Here is a 13,080-nt window from a genome sequence, read left to right as displayed (position 1 = left end):
ACATCATGTGGTTCTACTGGCGTTGAGAAGGAGACGAGAAGGACAAGAATAAAATTATCTTCATGGACGGACACATGTTTATCACGTCTTCCTGCTCAAACACGTCCCGATTAAAAAAAAACAAAAAAAAAGTGACATTTTGAAAAGTGTACGTGCATATAAAACCTGGTTCGGAGCTGCAATGAGCAGCCAGACCTGTAGGGGGCAGTGTGACGAGACGCATGGATCCATGATAGCCAATCAGAATCCTGGAAAAAAATTTCAAGAATTGTGACGTAAATGTATTAAAAAAAAATTCACGAATCATCGTTTTTGAGTCGTAGCTGCATTTACGTGTAAATTTAAGACTTTTTCAAAAAGTTGCATCTTCCACCGTTTCCATGGAGATATTTTTAAAAAGTTTTATTTATTTATTTTTTAAAGTTGGGTTTTCCGTGTTTTCAACAACAACAAAAAGAAATTCAGCTCTCATTTGAAAACTGTCGTTTAAACATCGCCGTCTTCATAAATATCTGTTTTTTGGATGTTTTATTGTGAGTTTTTTTTTTTTTTTAGCCTCGACTCGAGATCTGCAACCTCCACGGCCTATAGAAATATATATTTATATTTAAATAAAATGTGTCTGGAGCTACAAAACATGTTACTGACCTAAAATGAAGAAAAAACAGAATAAAATTTTTCTTTTTCTTTTCTTTTTTTAACAGATTTTACTCATTTTTGCGATTTTATGCATTTGATCAATTTCATCTATTTATCATAGTTAAAAATTAATATAGAAAATATTAATATATCATACATCTACTGAACATTTCTTAAGCTTCCTCACAGTTGTAGCTTTATTTTTTTTTACTGTTTAGTGATTTCTACCATATTAGATGTTTTTCCTTTAGCATCATTTTTGAGGCGTTTGAGCCATTTGATCTATTTTTAAGCAAATTCTTGCTGTTTTATCTGTTTTTATCCAGGAGGTTAGACGTGTTTTTGAAAACTAGTTTGTTCTGCACACAGAAGGGGGTGTGGGGGTGGTGGGTGGGGGTGTTTCCTATGGGGTCCTGATGTTTACGTTGGCAACCACAGTCACATGATTTCTTTCTGTCATAGTCAACATTTTAATGTTTCTCTATATTTGTGTTTTTGGATATTGTGCAAATGTCCCCATGGAAACGCTCTTTAAAAAAAAAAAAAAAAAAAAAAAAAGAGGATCTTGTAACCTGACTTGTTGTGAACTTTATTTTCGTCCGAAGCTCTAAAAAACAAACAAAAAAAAAAACAGTTTTTGTTTAATTTTGCGTGTTTGCTGAGTCAGCCGGATTTCTCCCAGCGCTCTTTGTCGTCCAGCTAATTTTAGGGTCTTATAATCTCGTCCTGGCAGCAGCGGCTGTTGGTTCTACGCCTGACGTTTGATGCCGCTGTGGTTTTCTGGCGGCACGTTTATCTATTATTAGGAAAAACCCCGCCGCTCTCCTCTCCTCTCGTTGTTTTTGGGGGTGTGAGTTTGTGGCGGTTGACAAACAAGCAGTTACGGAAAACAAGCGCTCCAAATGAACCGTGTGGCCGGGCCGTGGTCTTAAATCTGCTTCATGGTGGGGAAACGCGAGTGAACCGTCAAATAATGTGCAGAAAATATAGATTTGGATGTTGAAAGACACAAATCTGATCTTAATGAGTCGTCGGTATCCTTCTTTAATTATTTAAATTAATATACTATATTTAAATTCTTTAATTAGAGTGCATTTCTGTTCTGATCAAGCAAATTCTAAAACAAAAGACGTGCTTATTTGTGCCCGAGGCGATTCAAACAGCCACACAAAAAAATATAAATAGAATCAGTGAAATACAGGGAAATAGGACGAGAACACAAGAGTTTATAAAAGTGATTAAGATGATAACTAGCTGACAAGCTTGTGAGTCGTCCACATAGAAACTAAACTTTGAGATCCAGTGAAACAGTAAAAGTGCCTCATGTCGGGCCACTAGGGGGCGCTGTTTGTTTGTTTGTTTGTTTGTTTATGTGATGAAACCACTCGCACAGAAAACAATCCTCTTTAAACACTGTCGTTATTGTCCTGTGTTGCACACGTGCAGAAGCAGGGTTTCACAAAAGTTCCCTTTTCTGCCGTTTCCACGGCGCGTTTTCCAAAATGTTGCGTTTTCCAAAATGTTGCTTTTTTTCAAAATGTTGCGTTTTCCAAAATGTTGCTTTTTTCAAAATGTTGCGTTTTCAGTGACACCGAGCTCAGTTGCCGTGGAAACGAACACAACAAAAAAAACCACAACGAAAGTTTTGCGTTTCCACTTGAAAACGGCGCCGCGTGGCCTTCGACAGCCCAGACTCTTATTTTGAAGGTTTCCCAGAAGGTTTCTCAGAAGAGCGCGTCAACGAGTGACGCGAATAAATGTTTCGACGAATCAAAAGTGAGGAGACAAAAACCGTGAGGCCTCCAGGATCAAAGGGTTTGAACTGCTTTCAACTTCAGATTAAATGTTCCATATTGACAAGCAATAAAAACACAAGCGATCAGGCCAAACCCAATAAATTCCCCTAGAAGCACTTCGCGTTTACTTTTTAATTCCTCGTCGAAGCATTTCCAGCACTCGCGTCCAAAAAAAATGTGAGCATAAAGTCCAAATTTTCCAGGAAAGTCGTTCGCTCTTAATGCTAAAAGCCAAAACATAAAAACAAAAACTTGATTGGTTTTGTATCCTTTAATCTACGTCAGGAAAAAATGTGGCGGCGGCTTCAGCGGTGAAATTATAGAGGGAACGCTGCACTTTATATATCCAGTTTGAGCACTTGTCTAGGCGATTGACCGTTTCATTCCAGGGGCACATTAATCAGCAGATACCGACGGAGAATTTGCATGAAACGTTAAAAGGAACAACTGTGAGCTGGTGGAGGTTCGGGGATGTTATTTATTTATTTATTTATTTATTTTAAATCCAGAGTGTTTTCTGAGACGTCGGAGAGCCTCGTATTAAGAGGAAGGAGCCGCTGCTGCGGGGAGTCAAATAAAAAGTAATTTCTTTGACATTTATAGAAAGCGGCACTCGTGTGATTGAAAAAAAAAAAAAAAAAAAAAAAAGCCAGTAATATTCACAGAAAAAAAAAAAGTGAACAAGCTCCAAAACATCGGCGCCAAATCAATACGGCGGGTTCAGATTTTCCCCACAAACAGGGAGGTTGTTTTTATTAACCCCGACCGGTGCAGGAGGAAAGGGTGAATCATGGTGTGTGTGTGTGTGTGTGTGTGTGTGTGTGTGTGTGTGTGTGTGTGTGTGTTCATGGAACTTGCATGTAAAAACAGCCAGCGACGACGACACCAGACTCTCTGCACAATACTGCGACTGTTCGGGGGCCTCATGACATTTTGTGCTTTAAGAAGCGTGATGAACTACGGCGAGGAAAAACGCAGAAGAAGACAGAGCACGTAGAACTATAGAAGTAGAATCCTGCTCATAAACCTCGTATAATTCTAGTTCTATAGGTCTATGGCTCTGCTCTTCCTGCTGCTAGCGTTGGTAGCTTCTAGTTCTATAGGTCTATGGCCCCGCTCCTCCTGCTGCTAGCGTCGGTAGCTTCTAGTTCTATAGGTCTATGGCCCCGCTCCTCCTGCTGCTAGGGTCAGTAGATTCTAGTTCTATAGGTCTATGGCCCTGCTCCTCCTGCTAGCATCAGTAGCTCCTAGTTCTATAGATCTATGGCCCTGCTCTTCCTGCTGCTAGTGTCAGTAGCTTCTAGTTCTATAGATCTATGGCCCTGCTCTTCCTGCTGCTAGCGTCGGTAGCTTCTAGTTCTATAGATCTATGGCCCTGCTCTTCCTGCTGCTAGCGTCAGTAGCTTCTAGTTCTATAGGTCTATGGCCCCGCTCCTCCTGCTGCTAGGGTCAGTAGATTCTAGTTCTATAGGTCTATGGCCCTGCTCCTCCTGCTGCTAGCGTCATAGCTTCTAGTTCTATAGCTCTATGGCCCTGCTCCTCCTGCTAGCATCAGTAGCTTCTAGTTCTATAGGTCTATGGCCCTGCTCTTCCTGCTGCTAGCGTCGGTAGCTTCTAGTTCTATAGGTCTATGGCCCCGCTCCTCCTGCTGCTAGCGTCGGTAGCTTCTAGTTCTATAGGTCTATGGCCCCGCTCCTCCTGCTGCTAGGGTCAGTAGATTCTAGTTCTATAGGTCTATGGCCCCGCTCCTCCTGCTGCTAGGGTCAGTAGATTCTAGTTCTATAGGTCTATGGCCCTGCTCCTCCTGCTGCTAGCGTCATAGCTTCTAGTTCTATAGCTCTATGGCCCTGCTCCTCCTGCTGCTAGCGTCTAGCTTCTAGTTCTATAGGTCTATGACCCCGCTCCTCCTGCTGCTAGCGTCAGTAGCTTCTAGTTCTATAGGTTCTAGTTCTAGTGCTATATATAATGAACTATACTGTGACTTCAGGGCTCTTGAGCAGTCGCAGGGTTTCAGGAAGTGGAATTACCCCCCCCCCCCCCCCCCCCGTTTCCATGGAGACGGACACTGAAACTGAACTCCAACTTCAGCACTTCGACTCCCCCCTCCTCCATTTCTTCTCGCATTAACTGTCGCTTAATATGTTTTGTGTATTATTTTGGTCAAACTGTCCGATACCGAGCTTTTATTTTCTTAAAAAAAAAAAAAAAACAACAACCCAGTGACCCCCGTGTGTCACTCTACTCGTGGTTAGAGGAAACAGAAGTTTCGCACGCTGACCGCAGAGCAGCATGGCTGCAGCTCCTCTACAAGCACGCACATCTTTATATACTTTATGTACGACCGGCTCAACGTGCAGCTGCACCAATCATGTGCGTCGTGTGCGTCTTCACTTCCTGTCGTCTTGAATCCTGAGCGACAGGCTCAGGATTACGTTGTGTCATACAGAAATACTCACTTTGGTAAAGCGGGGCGGCTTCGGGTTTATTTCGCCACGGGGGTGATGAAAGTCCTCCTTTGAGGAACTCCTGAGAAGAGGAAGAGGAAGAGGAAGAGGAAGAGGCCATGGACACGACAGATGACAGCAGCAGCGCGGCCACACTCACAAACGGTGAGTTCAGAGGAAATACATTCACAGATTCTGACTCAAAATGTGATATAAACCTGAAAAATGTTGGCTTTTTTTTCCTTTAAGAATTCGCTTTGATGTCTTTATGTTTTCAAAGTCGACTTTGTGTGAGATGAAAGAAGGAAGCTCGGCTGTGGTTTCAGACGACTGACTGCCGCGTTGTGTCACTCAGGGTATCCGCTGCGCCGCGCCGAGGAAGTCCTCGTCCCCGTCTTCACAGACGAGAGTCTGCAGGCCGCCATGGACCCCCCGCCCCCCCACCGCGGCGCCCCGCCGCCGCCCCCCCACCCGCCGGAGCTCCGCCTCGTCCTCCTGGGCCGCAAGGGAGCGGGGAAGAGCGCGGCGGCCGACACCATCCTGGGCGCAGCCGGCGGGCCGCGGAGCGGCGGGCCCACCGAGGAGTGCGTGGCGAGGCGGGGCGAGGCGGCGGGCCACAGGGTCACGGTGGTGGACACCCCCGGGTGGGAGTGGTACTACGCGCTCAACGGCACCCCCGGCTGGGTGAGGCGGGAGACGCTGCGCAGCGTGTCGCTGTGCCCGCCGGGGCCGCACGCCGTGCTGCTGGCCGTGCGCTGCCGCGCCTCGGTGACGGACGCCTACGTGGCGGAGATGGAGGAGCGCCTGCGGCCACTGGGGGGCGCCGTGTGGCGGCGCGCCATGGTGCTGTTCACCAGGGGGGACGAGCTGGGCGCCGCCACCATGGAGCAGCGCATCCTGGCCAGCGGCCCGGCGCTGAGCCGGCTCCTGCACAAGTGCGGGAACCGGTACCACGTGCTGGACAACCGGCGGCGGGGCGACGGGGCGCAGGTCCGACAGCTGCTGGAGAAGCTGGACAAGATGGCGGACGGCGGCGACAGCGACGGCGGCGGCGGACACCTGGAGGTGGGCGGAGCCGTCCTGACGGGCCTGGAGGCCGACGGGGGGAGGAGAGCGAGAGAGAGGAGGAAGAGGCAGAGGCAGATGGAGGCGCAGGTCCAGAGAGGAACCATCATGGCCGCCGTGGCGAGTGAGTCAATAAACCACGATTCTGACTTCCCTCATTCAGCCTCGCCACGAAAAACTACACTGCAAAACGTTAAATCTAGGCAAGATAGAATTACTTACGTTACGTAAAAAATGACTTGTTTTTGACTTATACGATGATTATTATTTTCTTTTCTTATAGAGTATTAAAAACTACTTATAAGTACTATTAGGCTTAAAACAAGCATTTTTTCTCATTTTAAAACGACTGACCACTGAACTAACATTTCATAACCCATTCTTCTTATTTTAAGATTTGAAAATAACAACACATGAAAATAAAACTTGTTCTGAGTCCAGAAATGAGATTTTCAAGACGCTGGGTCATATGGGGCGAGAATTATTTTCTTATTTTTGAAAATTTTGTCAAGTAAAAATGTCTTGTTCTGTTGGCAGATCATTCTGCTTATTGAAGTATTAATTTTCTTGTTTTAGTATTTTTTTTCGGAGGACTTTTTGCAGTGTAGGTTTCAGCGAAACCCAGTTTCACATTACGGGACCAACAACGCTCACAACTTCATATTTTTTTAATATTTTTTTATATTTTACTTTTTATTCACACGTCTTGCATTTAGAGTAGAAATACTTTACTAATCCTCGTCGCGCGGCTCCTCATGGAAATAAAGAGAAAAATAAATGGCAAAGAAGTTAAAAGAGAAACTATTAAATTAGCGATATTAATTTTATAGCAGCTGAATTGATTCTTTTGAGGGACTCACTACTTTACACGGGTCGTAACGGGTAGAAGAATGAAATTAAGAGAAAAGCTCAACATGTTTATTATATTTGTACTGGAATCTGCAGTCTCACTTTTATGTTTAATGAATTGATTGCTTTCATTTGGGCGAATCGCACTGGATATAACTGTCAACTATTAATTCTCTTATATTGTTCCAATGATCACTATTGGTCATCATTTTGGGTGTTTCTGCCTTTCTCGTGGAAACGAACATCATTTACGTGTAAACACACAAAAAAACATGCATTTTCATCTTTAACGTTGCCAAACAAGGCGTTAAAAAGCAGGAAAAAGTGTAGAAAAAGTAAAGTTTAACTAGAAATTCCGTTCCTAATGAGCACAAACAAACCAATGCGTCTTTGAAACAGAACAAATACCTTAGTTTTTACCTGACGACCTGCGTTTTGTCGTCTCCAGGTGACTCCGCCCTCGACTCCGCCCTCGACGCCCCCCAGCCCTTCTCCACCGCCGCCCGCCGCCTCCCCGAGGTCAGGCTGGTCCTCCTGGGCGAGCGGGAGACCGGGAAGAGCTCGGCGGGGAACGCCATCCTGGGAGCGCCCGGCTTCTTCCCGGCGGGCGAGGCGACGGAGGAGTGCAGCCGGCGGCAGGCGGAGGTGTCGGCGAGGCTGGTGACGGTGGTGGACACGCCCGGCTGGGAGGCCGGCGGCGCGGCGGGCGGCACGCCGGAGAGGGTGCGGCGGGAGATGGCGCGCGGCGTGGCGCTGTGCCCGCCGGGGCCCCACGCCGTCCTGCTGACCCTCCGGGTGGACACGCTGGTGTGGGCGGAGCACGTCCGGGAGCACCTGGCGCTGCTGGGCGGGGGCGTCTGGGGCCACGCCGTCCTGCTGTTCACCCGCGGCGACCAGCTCCGGGAGGGTGTGGACATGGAGCGGCACATCCGGGGCGGCGGCAGGGACCTGCAGTGGCTGCTGGAGAAGTGCGGGCGCCGCTATCACGTCATCGGCGGCGTGGACGGAGCGGGAGGAAGTGGCGGCGGCGGCGGATGGAGGGTGACCGAGCTCCTGGAGAAGGTGGAGAAGATGGCGGCGACGAACCGATGCGAGGCGTTCTCCGGTCTGGTCCAGGAGGTGCGGGACCTCAGCCGCCAACGGAACGAGAAGTTCGAGCGGCGCCTGACGGAGGTGGCGGACAAGATGCGGCGCCAGGAGGCGGAGCTGAGGAGCCTGAGGGAGCGGGAGGTGAAGAGCATCCGGTGGTTCTTTGACAGGAAGAGGAAGGCGAAGCCGCCCGGCAAGGCCGGCGCCCCCAAGGAGGACGAGGGCGACGGGGACGGGGGGGCGGGCGAGAGGAGGTGGGACATCGGGGAGTTGGAGGAGAGGCTGCGGTGGCTGACGGAGGACAGGGAGCGGGAGCTTCGAGACCTGAGCGTGGAGAACGAGGGGATCCGGGCGGCGCTGGACCGGAGCCGGCGGGAGGGCGGCGCGGCGGCGCTGAGGCTGGAGCTGACGGAGCGGGAGGCGGAGGAGCTGAGGGCGACGGGCGACGAGCGGCAGCAGAAGCTGCTGGAGCTGCAGCGGGAGAGGACGCAGCGGGAGGACGCCGTGGCGGCGCTGACGCGGGAATGGAGGGAGGAACTGGAGAGGCGGGAGGAAACGATAGAGACGCTGAAAGAGGAGGAGGCCGAGTGGACCGAGAGACTCGAGTCCCTCAGAGTGGAGACGGACGAGGCGAGAAGGCGGGAGAGACAGACGGCGCTCGACGTCTTACGGCGACGGGAAGAAGACATGGAGCGGAGGTGTGGAGACATGAAATCGGCGCACGGGGAAGAGGTGGAGAGAAAGGTGCGAGAGAAAGAGGAGGAGATAAAAGAGCTTCGGCTGAAGCATCGGGAGGAAGTGGAGAGACTGAGAGACCAGCGAGAGAAAGACATCCAGAAGATGAGGAGGGACAACGCCGACGTGGTGGAGCAGATGAGGCTGAAGCAGGACGAGGACATGGAGGACGTCCGGCGGGACAACGCCCGACGAATCGCCGAGCTGGAAAGAGAGAAGCAGGATAGAGAGAGCGAGGCGGCCGGGTCACAACGGAGGCTGCAGGAAAACCGGCTGGAGCACGAAAGAGACGTAGAGACGATTCGTCTACGTCACCAAAGGGACGTGCGACAACAGGCGGAGGAGAGCGAGAGGCGGATGGAGGCCCTGGCGACGCGGCACGAGGAGGCGACGGCGCGGCGGGTCGACGAGATGCTGAGGCTGACGGAGGCGAAGGCGGAGGCGGAGCTGCGGGACGAAGCCGGGAAACGGAGAGAGAAGGAGGTGGAGAACGACGGGCTGAAGCGGCTGATCAGAGACCTGGAGGAGAGACACGCCGGCGAGAAAGAGGGGATGAACCTGGAGAAGGAGGCGGCGCAGAGGTCGGTGGAGGAGAAGGAGAGAGAGGTGGAGGAGGTGAAGGAGAAGCTGCGGCGGAAGGAGGACGAGGAGATCCGACGTCTGAACGACAGAAGAGACGTGGAGGAGAAACTGCGAGAGCGAGAGAGAGAACTACAAGGAATGAAAGGAGCGGAGGAGGAGAGAGAGGGGGAGCGGCGGCGGGCGGAGAGAGCGCTGGAGGAGAAGGACGGAGAGATCCAAGAGTTGCGTGGACGTGTGAAGGAGAAAGACGAAATCCTGCAACGGAGAGAGGAAGAAGGGAGGAAGGAGGAGTTGAGACGGAGGAGGGAGGAGGAGGACAGAGAACGAGAGGCGGAGGAGTGGAAACGGCGGGTCTTGAACGAGGCCGAGGCCAAATTCGCCGAGAAGGACGCCGCCATCTTGGACGCCGGGCGGCAGGCCGAGGTCAGGGAGGCGCGATGGAGGGAGGAGGAGGAGGAGATAAAGGGACTGATGGAGAAGAGGGAGGGCGAAGCGAGACAAACGCAAAGTCTCCTCGCGCGGCAGGAATCTCAGATCGCGGAGCTCCTAGCGCAAATACGAGAGCTGGAGGAGGAGTGGCGCCGCCGCGCGGAAAGAAAGGATGACGAGACGGAGGAAAGACTGCGGGAGAAAGACGAGGAGTTGGAGCGGCTGAGGCGGCGGGACGCCGAGAGCCTCCGCGACGCCGCGCTCCTCAAGTCCACCGTCGACCTGGCGAGGGCGGAGCTGACGGAGCTCACCGGGAGGGTGGAGGCGGAGACGGCGAGCATGATCCGGGCGTACGAGAGGGAGGTCGCCGAGAAGAGCGGGAGAGTCGCCGCGGCGGCGAAGGAGAGGGAGGCCGCGGTCGGCGAGAACGAGAAGCTGAGGGAAGAGGTGGAGAGTCTGAAAGCGGGGATGACGGAGAGAGAGAGGGAGAAGGAGGGAGAGGTGGAGGCCCTGAGGGCGGAGGTGGAGAGGCTTCAAAGGAGGGAAGGCGAGATCAGAGAGCGTTTTGAAAGACAGAACAGGAAGTGGGCGGAGGGCGAGGAGGAAGTGGCCAGGAGAGAGAGGGAAATGGAAGAAAGGGAAGAAGAGCTGAGCAGGAGAGGTCGCGACCTCGACGCAAAACAGGAAGAGCTGCTCAGGAGAGTCCCAGCGAGGGAGGAGGAGGAGGAGGAGGAGGAGGAGGAGGAGGAGGAAGATAACCCGGGGGGAAGACGACCAGACAAGATGGCGGCGGAGCTGGAGGGCCTGCTGGGGGCGCTGGAGGACAGACAGCGGGAGCTCAGCTCCCACGGTCAGGACCTGCAGGCCAAGGTCGGCGGCCTGACGGCGCTGCGGCGCCGCCTGGAGGCCGAGGAGCGCCGGCTGCACGGCTGGACGGCGGAGCTGACGGAGCGGGAGCGCCGCGCGGCGTTGACGGCACGGCAGCTGGCCGAGGCGGGCCGAGACCTGGCGCTGCTGCGGGACGAGCTCCGCCGCAAGGAGGCCGACCTGGAGGGACTGTCCGGGGAGCTGGGGATGTGGGAACGGCGTCTCCGGGGGCGGGGGGAGGGGCCGCCCGGCGGCGGAGGCGGAACGCCGTCGATGTACCGGGAGGTCGGCGAGAGGCGGGGGGAGGAGCGGGGACAAGGGTCAGAGGGACAGGAGAGGGAGGGCGGGACAGCGAGGACATCGGGGAGCGATGGCGCTCAGCTGGAGACGCCGGGGGGAGGGGCGGCGTCCTCCTCGACGGAGACGACGAAGGAGCGGGAGGCGGAGACGCCGGGGGGAGGGGCGGCATCCTCCTCGACGGAGACGAGGAAGGAGCGGGAGGAAGCGGGAGGCGCAGAGGTGGCGCCGGCGCTCGAGCTCCCGCCGGACGGTGGAGACCCGCCGGACCTGAGCATGGTGGTCCTGGGCGAGTCGTGGTCGTCGTGCTCGCCGGGCGCGGCGGCCATCTTCGGCGGGGAACCGTCGCCACCCGGCCAGTCGACGTTCCGGCGGTGGCGGTGCGAGGCGGAGGGGCGGCGCCTCGCCGTCGCGGAGCCGGTGGGCCTGAGGTGGCGGGACGGACCCGGCGCCGGCGCCAGCGCCGACGTCTCCCGGCGCCAGAGCGTCCTGGACGGCGCCGCCTGGGGCCGCCGCCGCCGCGCCGTCGTCGTCGTGCTCCTCATCGTGCCGGCGTTCTTGACCTGCACGCGGCGCCTGAGGACGGCGGCGGAGGCGGACGTGGCGCTGCTCGGCGAGGGGGCGTGGCGCCGCGCCCTGCTGCTGCTCACGTGGGCGGAGACTCTGGGGGAGAGCGCCGAGCAGCACGTCGCGAGGAACGCGGAGCTGGCGGCGCTGGCGGAGAGGTGCGGCGGCGGGTATCACGCCGTCGCCAGCGGCAACAACAAGTCTGCCCTCAGGAGCCTCCTGGAGAAGATGGAGCAAATCTCTGCCGGGGATTTTTGAACATTTGACTCCAAACGTTTAAATAAAATGTTTCTCACCTTCTAACGGCGGTCGACTTCATTTTTCATCAGTTTGGGTCTTAAATTTAGGATTAACTGCAATTTATTGACCAATATTTCAATTCAAACTGTGGAAATTTAGTTTAATTCTACATGAATTTCAGGGGTTAGGGTTGTTTTATACCTTTCTTTGGTTGTTTTTTCCCAGTTAGACGATTCCCAGTTAGACGATTCCCAGTTAGACAGTGTTTTTTTTCCCAGTTAGACGATTCCCAGTTAGACGACAGTGTTTTTTTTCCCAGTTAGACGATTCCCAGTTAGACGACAGTGTTTTTTTTCCCAGTTAGACGATTCCCAGTTAGACGGCATTATTTTTTTCCCAGATAGACGATTCCCAGTTAGACGACATTGTTTTTTTTCCCAGATAAACGATTCCCGGTTAGATGACAGTGTTTTTTCCCCAGTTAGACAATTCCCAGTTAGACGATTCCCAGTTAGACGATTCCCAGTTAGACGATTCCTAGTTAGACGATTCCCAGATAGACGATTCCCAGTTAGACGATTCCCAGTTAAACGACAGTGTTTTTTCCCCAGTTAGACAATTCCCAGTTAGACGATTCCCAGTTAGACGATTCCCAGATAGACGATTCCCAGTTAGACGATTCCCAGTTAAACGACAGTGTTTTTTCCCCAGTTAGACAATTCCCAGTTAGACGATTCCCAGTTAGACGATTCCCAGATAGACGATTCCCAGTTAGATGACAGTGTTTTTTTCTAGACAGACGATTCCCAGTTAGACGATTCCCAGATAGACGATTCCCAGTTAGATGACAGTGTTTTTTTCTAGACAGACGATTCCCAGTTAGACGATTCCCAGTTAGACGACAGCGTTTTTTTCTCAGTTAGATGATTCCCAGTTAGACGATTCCCAGTTAGACGATTCCCAGTTAGACGATTCCCAGTTGGACAACAGTGTTTTTTTTCCCAGTTAGACGACAGTGTTTTTTTCTAGACAGACGATTCCCAGTTAGACGATTCCCAGTTAGACGACAGTGTTTTCCCCCCAGTTAATTATTATTCACGTTTTATTCCAATATAAAAATCACGCTCAATTCTTTCACCCCATGAAAAAAACCCCAGACGATCCTCAGTTGACCTGCAGCGGCGCGGCGCCGCCACCAGATGGGGCCCTCGTGTCAAGAGTAGAGATTACTCCGCTCCAAAAGTAATCAAAGCCTCTCATGAGAAAGATTGACGGTGAAAGTGTAGTTAAGTTTTTTTTCTTTTCTGAAAACCGCGTTTTAACAATTTTCTGCGTAAATGGCTACTTTCTTCAAAGGGAATAGCGGCGGCGCACACAAAGCCCGGCTCGCGGGCTCCCGAGCTCCCCGTCTTGACTGGAGGCATCTCGGGGGAGGGGGGGGGGGGGGGGGGGGGACCACACACCCCCCCTCGCAATTATCC

The sequence above is a fragment of the Blennius ocellaris genome (assembly GCF_963422515.1).
Source record: "Blennius ocellaris genome assembly, chromosome: 23".
NCBI classification, from domain to species: domain Eukaryota; kingdom Metazoa; phylum Chordata; class Actinopteri; order Blenniiformes; family Blenniidae; genus Blennius; species Blennius ocellaris.
The sequence above is the reverse complement of the archived record's forward strand: the minus strand, read 5'-3'. Positions refer to the sequence as shown.